This window comes from Petaurus breviceps, unplaced genomic scaffold, assembly GCF_028583685.1.
Source record: "Petaurus breviceps papuanus isolate PSGF00001 unplaced genomic scaffold, PetGlider_PUasm1.0 90594, whole genome shotgun sequence".
Lineage (NCBI taxonomy): Eukaryota > Metazoa > Chordata > Mammalia > Diprotodontia > Petauridae > Petaurus > Petaurus breviceps.
This window is the reverse complement of record NW_027187281.1, coordinates 5,335,529-5,346,915: the sequence shown is the minus strand read 5'-3', so window position 1 is coordinate 5,346,915 and position 11,387 is coordinate 5,335,529. Positions and strand designations below refer to the sequence as shown.

The window sequence follows — 11,387 nt, the reverse complement described above, 5'->3', positions numbered from 1 at the left end:
GAGAAGTGAGAATTTATCAAGTGAATCAGCCAATTAGAAGTATGAACTAAATGTGAAGTAGGCCTAGGCATTTTCACTTACTCAGGAAAAAACATTGTAACTAGGTGAAGCAGAAACTATGTGGGCATTAACTGGGAAAACTTGGTCATGCCCTAAAGAACTAAATATTAGAAAGAGAAATTGAACAAGTCACAAGTAAACTGTCAGGGGAGGGAAAAATCCCCAAACCCTAGAACCAAATAGATCACAAATGAATTATATAAAACTTTGAAAGAATGTATGCTGCTTCTTATATGTAAACCATTAAAAAAAAAAAAAAGAAAAATAATTCACTTTGCCAAATTCGTTCTCTGAAACAACTATAGACCGAAGCCAAGGAAAGATAAGACAAGAAAAGAGAATTATAGATCAATATTGTTAAATGCTTTGGATAAAAAATAGAGTCAAATGCTAGAAAAGAGATTGTAATGTTTATAAAAAATATCCATCATTCTCAATTTGAATTTATACCCAGAACGTAAGGACAATTCAACACTAAGAAATATTGCCATAGTTAAATATACTAAAACAAAAATAATAAAACCTCTTGAAAGAGTTACCAAATTACATTAAAATACTTTTAACAATGCAAATAAAAGCATCTTTCCTAAATGTGAATTAAAAAAATTACCTTTAAACATAAGAGCTAGCCTTATTTGTAAGAAAAGAAAAATTAGAATCTTTTAAAATAAGATAATAAATGGTGAAGCAAAATGTTAGCTAGCATTATTTGACATAGAAATACAACTCTATGTCAATGAGAAGAAAAAGGAATTAATGGAATAAACACTAGCAAAGAGAAAAAAGAATAAACAAAATAATTAATCAAGATAATAAATTATTTCAACAAAATATCAGAAGGCAAAATAAATTTAAAAGTCATTAATATTTCTACATATTTCTAACAAAAACTAGGAAAATGAAGAAAAGATAAATATCATTTAAAAGGACAACACAATTAATTAAATATCTGGGAATCAGCCTACCAAGACACAGATATAAATAAATAAGTAAAACCAGAAAATAATTTTGTACAGAAATAAAGGAAGATATCAATAATTGGAGTGGTTCAATGCCCATTGTTAAAGTATGTACCAATAAAAATAGCAGTGGCATCCTCTATATAAGATAATTTAATAAGATTTGAAGAGTTTCAAAACTTCATTACTCAGTAGATTATATATTAAAATGTAGTATGCACCAAATTGTACTTACTTTTACACTTTTCAAATTTTTTTCTGGATAGTTCCTTTGCAAATTGACTTTGACTACATGTTAATAATTATATAATCTGGTTACTGAGTAATACATTTTTAAAGTGTTCAGTTCTTTTGGAATTACCTTGTAGAAGTACATAGATAATAACATAATTCATATAAAAGACTAACCAGGGGAAATCACACTTCCAAGATTCAAATCATGCTACAAAGCAACAATTATCAAAACTGTTTTTTACTAGGAAAATGTAAACAGATCAATAAAGTAGATTTAATGAATGCAATTTAGAAGCAATGGCATATATTCTTCTAGTCTTTGATAAAAGTAAGAATATACATTTCCATGAAATTCCTTGACAAGAATTGGTAAGACAATTGGATGACAGTTTGGAAGAAAATAGAATTTCTTCTGTACTTTATACCATACAATGGTAAATTCTAAATGGGCAAATGATCTAGATTAAAAAATGAAAACTTGGAGTGGCTAGGTAGTGAAGTGATTAGAACATTGGCCCTGGAGTCAGGAGGCTCTGAGTTCAAAACTGGCCTCAGACACTTTACACATTTACTAGCCGTGTGACTTTGGGCAAGTCACTTAACCTCAATTGCCCTCCAAAAAGAAAACAAAAACAAAAACTGATGGTAAAAAGAATAGGGGAAACAGCATGGTATAGCAGCAAAACAGTAGTATCTGCAGCCAAAGATCATGGGTTCAAATTCTACTTCTGCTCCTTACTATGTGATGTTGGTCCCTGAACCAACATCAGTTTCCTTATATGTAAAATAAGAAGGCTTGAAAACATCCTCTGAAGTCCCTTCCAGGTTTCAATATATACCCCTATTGTCTATCATCTTTTACAATAATAGATAGGGGAAAATAGCATAATTAGCTTCATCATACATTAGAAAATGTAGTGAATAGAATGACTTGGATTCAGTCTTTAGTTCATTGGTAGTTGTGTGATCATGTAGTTAAGTGGATAGAATGTGGACTTGGAGTCCAGAAGAAACATCTTCCTGAGTTCAAATCTGGCCTCAGACACTTACTAGCTGTGGGATCCTGGGCAAATCACTTAACCCTGTTTGCCTCAATTCCTCATATAAAGTTCATATAAAATGAACTGGAACAATGGCAAATCACTCTGGTATCTTTGCCAAGAAAACCCCAAATAGGGTCATGAATAGTTGGATATGACTGAAATTACTCAACAACAACAGAAACAAAGCTGTGTGATCATAGGCAAGTCACTGAACCTATCTGAACATAAGCTTTGAAATATAGAAAATGAAGACAACACCTCACAGGGCTATGGTGAGACTCAAATTAAATAATTTACATAATTTTGCAAACAGCATGAAATATGACAGTTGCTACTTTTAGAAAAATTATACACAGCAAAGTAGAAAATTTAAATTTTATGAATTTTTTTGCACAGCAAAACAATATGATTGAAATGAGCAGAAAAGACATAGAATGGAGAGAATTGTTTGCATAAGACATCTTTGATAAAAGTCTGACATCCAAAATCTGTGGAAAATTGGTGCATATTCATACAATTCAAAGCAACTTCTAAACCAATGACTGATCGATCACTATGAACAGTTTCTAAAAGGGGAAAAAATTCATCAGAGTATTTGAAAAATACTTTAAAACTGCTTGTAAACAAAGTAATACAAATTAAATAAATTTGAGCTGTCAACATGTCCATCAAATTGGTAAGTATGGTAAAAAACTTTTATAAAAGGAAATGTTGGTGGGGCTGTGGGAAAATAGGTGCATTAATTTACTGCTATTAGAGTTGTGAATTAGTCTGGCCATTTTAGAAAGCAATTTGCAATTACACAGTAAAAATAAAAATGTGTTCTTATTCTTTGACTTAGTGAAGGGTTTATGAGGTCATAAAGCAGGGAAGTTATTGACAGGAAAAAAAAAACCCTAGTTATATATAAAAAAAAATCCATAACAGTATTCAAAAGAGAAAGAAGTTGAAAATAATGTCCATAGCAGTTGGGGAATGGATGAACAAATTGTTCCATACAAATAGATTGGAACATTATTGTGTTATAAGAAATGCTGAATATGAAGATTCCAAAGAAATATGCAAACATTTATAAGTGGTGATTCACTATAAAGAAAGCAGATCCCAAAGAACCATAACACTTTGACTGCAATGATGTAAGTGAAGACCGCACTAAAAGGTAATTAAATAGGTGTATCAGCAATGCCATATTCACAATGCCTATAGAGATTACAAATATGCTGATATAATTATCCATTAGAAAATACGTCATGTTTGCCATATGAGGAAATAAACTAGAAAATTTATTAAGATACCAAAAGACTGAGTCCCAAAACCAGAAAGTGAAAGCCATCAGAGTAGTTATGACATTGGCACAGGTAGATAAAGTAGAAAGCACCCACATTTTCAAGCCTTTAAAACAGAACAGGCTACCTCAGGCAAAGGTCCTCCTCTCCCCACTCACAGCAACCACCCAGCGTCCTGGAAGAGCGCTCCCAGCAGCTCCGGCCCCTGGCAGTCCTCAGCAGGAGTCCTTAGCAGAAAGTCCTTAGCAGTTCTAACTCAAAAAGGGCTTCGCGCTGCCACTGCCTCTGCTGCTGCCGCCGTCACCACCACCGCCAGCCACCGAAGGAACGCTAGCTTGGCTTCCGCTTCCTCTTGCTCCGCCCCTTCCTGCTACGTCAGCAAGTCCAACGGGGCATGGAAGATCTTTAAATCCCATAACCCTTACAATAGGTCAAATATAATGTTTGTTTTTGGTACTTTTTTTTTAAAGTTAAAGCACACAGACTTCTTGTCTTTTAAGATATATTATGAGTTCACTTCCAGGCAGGGCACGCGGGTTGATTCATTCTCCTCGGCTGCTTCAGCCTGCTGCACGAAAATGGCAGGATTTGGTGCTGTGGTAAAATTTTTAGTGGAATACAAGAGTGCTACGGAAAAGAAGCTGGCAGAGTACAAGTGTAGCACCAGTGAAGCAATTCAACTTAAATTAGTTCGCTTTGCTGAAGATCTTGACAATGACAGCACAACTTTTAATCCTGAGTGTAGCCATCAGATATTTGGTGATGATGAAGCTGTCTTTGGTTACAAGGGTCTTAAGATCATTTTGTACTATAATGCTGGTAACCTGTCCACACTGTTCCGAATTGAGTATGCATCTAAAGTTAGTGACAATTTCGACTGTGTAGAGGCAGATGATGTTGAGAGCAAAATTAGAGAAATCATTCCTCTTGGATTTTGTACAAACACAGCTGATTTTATTTCATTGTTGGAAAAAGAAGTTAATTTTAAGCCTTTTGGAACATTACTCCATACATACTCAGTTCACAATAAGGAAGCAGGGAGAAAACATTACCTATGAAATATACAAGGCTGACATGACATGTACAGGCTTTGGAGAATATCATGAAAGGCTTCAGACTTTTTGATGTGGTTTATTGAAACTGCTAGCTTTATTGACATGGATGGAAAGATGGAACTCCTATCTAGTATTTGAGAAGTATAATGAGGATGCAGCTACGCTCTTTGTGTCTGTAGGCTACATGACAATCTATAATTACCATCTGTACCCAGACAAAACCCGGCCATGTGTAAGCCAGATGTTGATATTGCTTCCATTTCAAGGTGAAGGCTATGGTGCCCAACTTTTTGAAACAGTTCATAGATATTACATTTCTTCTCCTATAGTTCTTGATATTACAGCTGAAGATCCATCTTAAACTAAGAGATTTTGTACTTGTGAAGCTTTGCCAAGATCTGCCTTGCTTTTCACCAGGTAAGTTAATGCAAGGATTCAGTCAAGATATGGTGACAGAGGTGCAAGAGAAACTCAAAATAAACAAGCAACATGCTAGGCAAGTTTATGAAATTCTCCAATTACATGTGACTGACATGGATGATGCTGAACAATCCAGAGGCCATAGACTAGATGTAAAAAGAATATTAGTTGGTCCATATAAGAAAAAGCAGAGAGATCTTGCCAAAATGAGAAGATATCTCAGGTCTGAAGAGTTGACAAACCAGATGATCCAAATAGATATAAGCATGCAACATGAACAGTTGGAGGAAATCTTCCAGCAACTCGTTTCAGACTACAGGAGGATAATAGAATGACTTGCTCAAGCATAAAGAATTGACCTTTCTGGACAGGAAATTGGAAGATTTCTATACATTGTGCTAGGAAACACCTCTAATGGCTTGTTAATTGAGAAATCTTATGTGACACTTGTATTTACATTAAATGCTATCTTTATATTATGTAACAGAAAGTATATTGATTTATGTACAATTATTCATAATCACTTGTTTTTGTTATTTTGCTCAACAAGGAGAATTATTAATTTTTAAAAATTGTTTTTTCTCTGTTTTGTTTAAGGAAGTAAATCAGTTTAAAAAAAATTTCTCTCCCAAAATATGGTGGCAAATAGATTATGGTTTGTTTTCTTCCCCTTATATATTATTAACTATAGGATAAAATGATCATTTCTTCCCAAGTTCAACTTATTTCTATTGTTTTGGAAACCAGTTTTTGCTTATTAATCAGAATCCAGTCTACAATGGCAGCTTTTATTTAAATGAAAATTTAAATAGAAAGAGTTTGGTGGTGGAATAACATTGTACCTTTAAGTGAAATCCATAAACCCTAGTGGAGAGGCCTGGGAAATGCGGAGGAAAACAAAAAAAATGTGAAGGAAAATACTATACATTACCTAACTGAAAGGAGAAAATAAGTTCATTATGAACAGATGTTAAAGCTGATATGAAAAAAAATAAAGTAGACATCAGAAGCTGAGTTTTATTTCTGTCCTTTCTTATATTGCCTCTTTTGAATTTCTGGTTTTCACCAAAATTCTTCCAATATCACACACAGAACCTTTGATCATATCTTGCAGGAGGATAATCTGGAAGATTTTTTGAAATTCTTTTTGCTTTTCTGCTTGAGGTACTTCAATTCTTTTTTTTTTTTTTAGCAGTGCTTCCTCTTTCTAGGAAGTAGGTTAGCTTGAGTTTTATGTGCTCTTAGGTATTACTTAGTCCTGTGAGAAATTGAAACATAGCTCACCTTCTACAGGTAACTAGAAAAACTCCCTTCCCAGTCATAGTCAGTTTTGAAATCCAACATTTTCTTTTTCTCTTGTCAGCTGAGAAAAATTATTAGTATACTATTTTTATTAATAGTCAGTTATTAATTTGTGTTCAGGCTTTTCTCCTATTTCTTTGTTAAGGCCCAGCACTTGTTAAAGCCAGTCTCTGAAGGACATGACTAATGAAATTCATCTTGTATGGGACCCCACCCAAGTAGGAGACCCAATTTCTATTTAGAGTTTAAACGCAATCCAGTCTTGCTGAGTCCTTACCCTAGGGAGAGGAGCTTCTGTCCTTGTAAGCCTCCATTAGAGTTTAAGGCAACCCAGCTCATGAAGGAGAAAATCACCCAAAGTGGTCTGGGTAGAGATGGATTCCCCTGTCCAGATTGCTTGAGGTGGCTGAGTCTCTATTCAAGCCATGTTCTTAGCAATAGGAGCTGAAGACTTTTAGCCCATGTCCTCATTAAATGTCCATCAACAAGCATTGATTTTCTCTCATCAAGGGAATTCCCTTTCATAAGAGTTATTTAAGACTTTTGGGATTTCCAGTGGGTATCTTTGGTTATAGATAGAAACCATTGACCATCAATCTATTGACTGTTAGCTAACCTAATTAATAAATTGGTTACTAATTACCCAGAAACTCTGTCTCTTGGGGTTTGTCATTTATAACATAGCTCTTCTGGGTAAAACATGTCACTTAAATGGCTGTTGAAAATTGTTCATGTACAATATCTTTTCTCTTTGCTTGAGACTTGGTTGTTGGGGATGCTAGAGTGGCTTATTTTTATATCAGTCTTCATTCTGCAATCTTTTCAGAACTTCTTCTTCATCTCCTCCTTCTCCTTCTTCTTCCTTCTTCTTCCTATTATTCAAATTCTGTAACAAAAAAAGAATTATAAATGCTCTTTCCTGTAAAAAAGAAGGGGAGCAGGGAAGTGACTGGTTTCCCAGCACTAATGAAAAGAACATACTCTTTCTTTTGCTTCCAGCTTAGAAATTTATGCTTTGTGAACTAAGAACTAAGAATGTCTCATGGAAGCCCCTGGGCTCTATAATTCTACAAAATGACCTTCCTTGGTTTGACAGGACATCAATAAAGTTGACTGTCAAAGCCCAGTCTAAGACCTATAGTCTGAAGAGGAACTACCCCAAGAGGGTACTGCTGGTTGCCTATGATTGTGACTGAACTTTCTTTAATGCTGTTTTCTTGTATTTATGCCTATATCCAGAGATTTTTAAAATAATTTGAATGATAATTGAAAAATCCACACTAAAACTAGTGCTTTAGACTGATACAGCTCCCATTTTATAACTGAAACATGGGGAGATGTAGCCATGAAACTATGGTCACAACATGAGGGTGAGGCAGAACCAGCATTAAAGCTCTGGATTCTTGAATGCCAGCACAGTTTGCTGATGTTATCAAGTGATCCCATGAAAAACACAATATTGAGCAAAGCTGCATTATGGAGGATGGATTGTTTCATGAGAAAATGATCATAAATGAGAGGTACACACATTTTAGGGAGAGCAACATATGAGTTATATGTAAACTCAATACTGGAGAAGAAATAAAAGAGAAGAAAAGGAAGAGGAGTTAGGAAAGAAGAGAAAGATGAGGTATACCAGATTGGAGGGCAGCTAGGTAGCAGAGTGGATAGAGTGCCTGGCCTGGAGTCATGAAGACTCATTTTTTGAGTTCAGATCTAGCCTCAGACACTAACAGATCCTGAGCAAGTCACTTAAACCTGTTTGCCTCGGTTTCCTCATCTGTAAAATGAGCTGAAGAAGAATTTTGAACAAGAAAATCCCAAATGGAGTCCCAAAGAGTTGGACATGTCTGAAAAGACTAAATAACAACCACAAAAATCAGGTTGGAAACCTTAAAGCACTATATAAATGCTAGCTGTTATGATTGTTGTTATTATTTGCTGTATTGTTGTTCAGTTATGTCCAACTCTTCATGACCCTCTGTACCATATTGCCCATGAGGCTGTCTTGACAAAGATACTGAAGTAGTTTGCCATTTCCTTTTCTGGTGGATTAAGGGAAATAGAGGCTAAGTGACATGTTCATATAGTTAGTGTTTGAAGCTGAATTTGAACTCAGGTCTTCCTGACTCGAGATCACAGGGCTTTATCCACTCAACCACCTAGCTGATAGCAAAGGAAGAGATTGAGAAGATTTATATAGTATAGTAATCTCTGGTTATTTTGTGTATGAACAAATAGACCTAGGCATTTCAATAGACTATGAGCATGGTTCCCAAACTATAGACCACTAGCACTGAAGTGAACTCAAACGGGCCAGTGGATGGTTTTAAAATTACTAGCTCCAAGTAATACCAAGCTTCAACATAAAATCACACTACATTCCTTTCAATGACCAATCAAGCTTTTGAGTGTTTGAAATGTGTTTTTCTTTATTTATACTTTTGGCTACACCATTGATTTCTTGAACTTGAATATTTGTATTGTATATCTGTGAAGTTGAGTTTTCAGAGGTTACTGGGATTTAAAAAAAAAGAAGCAAAAACACACAAAATTCAATGTGGAACAGGAAATGAGGTTCCAAGGTTTAAAAGTTATGTAGTGCCCAACAGGCACACACAAACACACACACAGACACACACACACACTATTAGTAAGTAGCTGTGTTTACTTTGGAGTAAAGTAAAATGTGTATTTTTCTTTCACCTTATATGTATTATTCTTTCAAGTGATTGCTAAGTTGTTAGGACACAAATGCTTATTAAATTGTTTGTCCCTAACTATTTAAAGAATGAGACCATTTTGTATTTATTTTGGCTTACTTGGTTTAGTAATTTTAGGAAGAAAATACTCTCTCATGAAGGGAACTATGAATCAAGAATTTGGGGGAACCCCTGGTCTATGAAATTATCACTACATAGAGACAAAATTCAGCAAATTTCCTTTATTAATATCATCAAGAAAGATTATAAGTTATTTAGAAAGACTAATTGGTGAAAATAAAAATCACTTTGGTACTGAAAGTTATAGTAAGTCCTGAGCCAGAGATGTGACAGGGTAGGCAAAGTCTATAGACATATATCAATCAATCAACAGAGATTTAAACACCTGCTATGAACCAGGTACTGTACTAGGTGTAGGGTCCACAAATACAAAGAATGAAACAATTGCTACTGTGAAGAAGCTCACATTCTAATGGGGGAGACATATGTATATCTATGCAAATAAATGCAAAGTAGTCAAATATCAAGTAATGTACAAAGAAGGGCACTAGACTATCTGGAGGGGGAAAAGGTGTCATGTAAAAGACGATGCTTGACTTGAATCTTGAAGCAAGAGAGGCTTTCTATGAGTCAGTAGTGAGGAAAGAGTGCATTCTAGCAGGCAGTAGGGATGGATTGTGTAAAGACAAGCAGATAGATTGAGGAATGTCATGTGTGTGGAGTGAAGAGAAGGCCAATTTAGATAAATTATAGAGTTCAAAAAAGAGAGTAATGTGCAATGAGGCTGGAAAGATAGGAGGTTGTATTTTATCCCACAGGTAATAGGGAGCCACTGGAGATTACTGAGCAAGGTGACATGCCCAAATCTGTACTAAATGAGTCACTTAGGCAGCAGTTTGGAGGATTAACTGGAATGAGGAGAGGTTTGAGGTGGAGGATGCAGCCTGGGACTTAGGGTGTGGTGAATGGGAAATGGAAGAAGTGCAGCAATGCAAACTTTGAAAACATTACTTTTTATCCAAAAGCTATTAATGTCACACAATTCTATTGCCTATGGTACAGTTATATTTGTTTGTTTGATAATCTTAAGTGCTGTGTGTTATAGTGAAGATTCCAAACATTTTGTTGGAGTGGGGAGGAATCCTTCTGCAATAGAGCAGGAGAAGCAAACTTGATAGAGCCTACCATATACCCTAGATTAGGGAAAGCTGATTTTAAAAGGGCTCAGAGGAAGTATAGACAGAATCCTATGGACTAAAATTCTCCAGTGGAAATAGGTCCAGCAAGGATTGGAAATTTAGAGGACATAAAGGGAAACAATTTCAATGAGTTGGAAAAAATGGGTGTTTTCTGAGGAGACCTATGTGGATGCACAAGGAATTCACCAACCAACTTAGATTTCTAAAAGATGTGTATGGAAGATGGAAGGAATGTTGAAGATGACTAAGAGCATGGTACTGTTCTGTAAGAAGTTTTGGCAGGTGTGCTTAAAGTTGGGATGAGTTGAGACATAAAAGAAGGTAAGAAGAATAGAAAGTTTGGTGGGTTGTTTGTTTTTAGGACTTTTGGGAAAACCAGTAGGATTAAGCAGGGATAGAACTATTGTGTGGGTGGATGGGTCTATGATAACTGAAAAGAAAGAGAGGAGAAATGCTCAATTTTTATGATATTACTTCTGTGTTCTCTGTAAAGGAAAATGACCTCTGAGCTGGAAAGGAAAGAACAAAAATTATTTCTAAGGTGTTGACACACAGGAAAAGCTAAATACTGCATAACAGAGAAGGGATTCCCCAAAGACCTTGACAGGCTAGAACACTGGGATGAATAAAATAAAATGTGTTCATAGGGATAAGTGTAAAGTCTTATGCTTATGTTGAAAAAAAAATCAATTACTCAAATGTAGGATGGAGGAGGTGTGGTTAGACAATAGTCTGTCTGAAAAATATCTAGGGATGGTGAACACGTTGTGGACCACAAGCTCAAATGAGTGTACTCTAACCATCAAAGAGGCAAAGGGGATCTCAGGTCATGTTCAGAGAGGTTGACCTCTCATGAATTGGGAGGTAATGGCCCTTCTGTAGCCTGCCTTGGTCAGAACCCATCTGGCGTACATTAGTCACTTCTCAGTGCCACTGTTTAATAAGGACATTGATAAGTTGGAAACCATTCTGAGCTCTGGAGCCAGAGCAGGACAATCAGCATAGTGAAGAGCTTGGTATCCTTCATAGGAAGATAGGTTGAAGGAAATGAAGATGTTTATTTAATTTGAAGAAAAGATCTAGAGAGGATTTAATCTATGTGTTTA

The 11,387-nt window shown here is 35.5% G+C and overlaps 1 pseudogene; it reads left to right on the top strand.

The window, feature by feature from the left end:
- Positions 1–4,116: 4,116 nt before the first annotated feature.
- On the top strand, positions 4,117–5,407 carry LOC138142552 (histone acetyltransferase type B catalytic subunit-like; annotated as a pseudogene).
- The last annotated feature ends 5,980 nt before the right edge of the window (positions 5,408–11,387 follow it).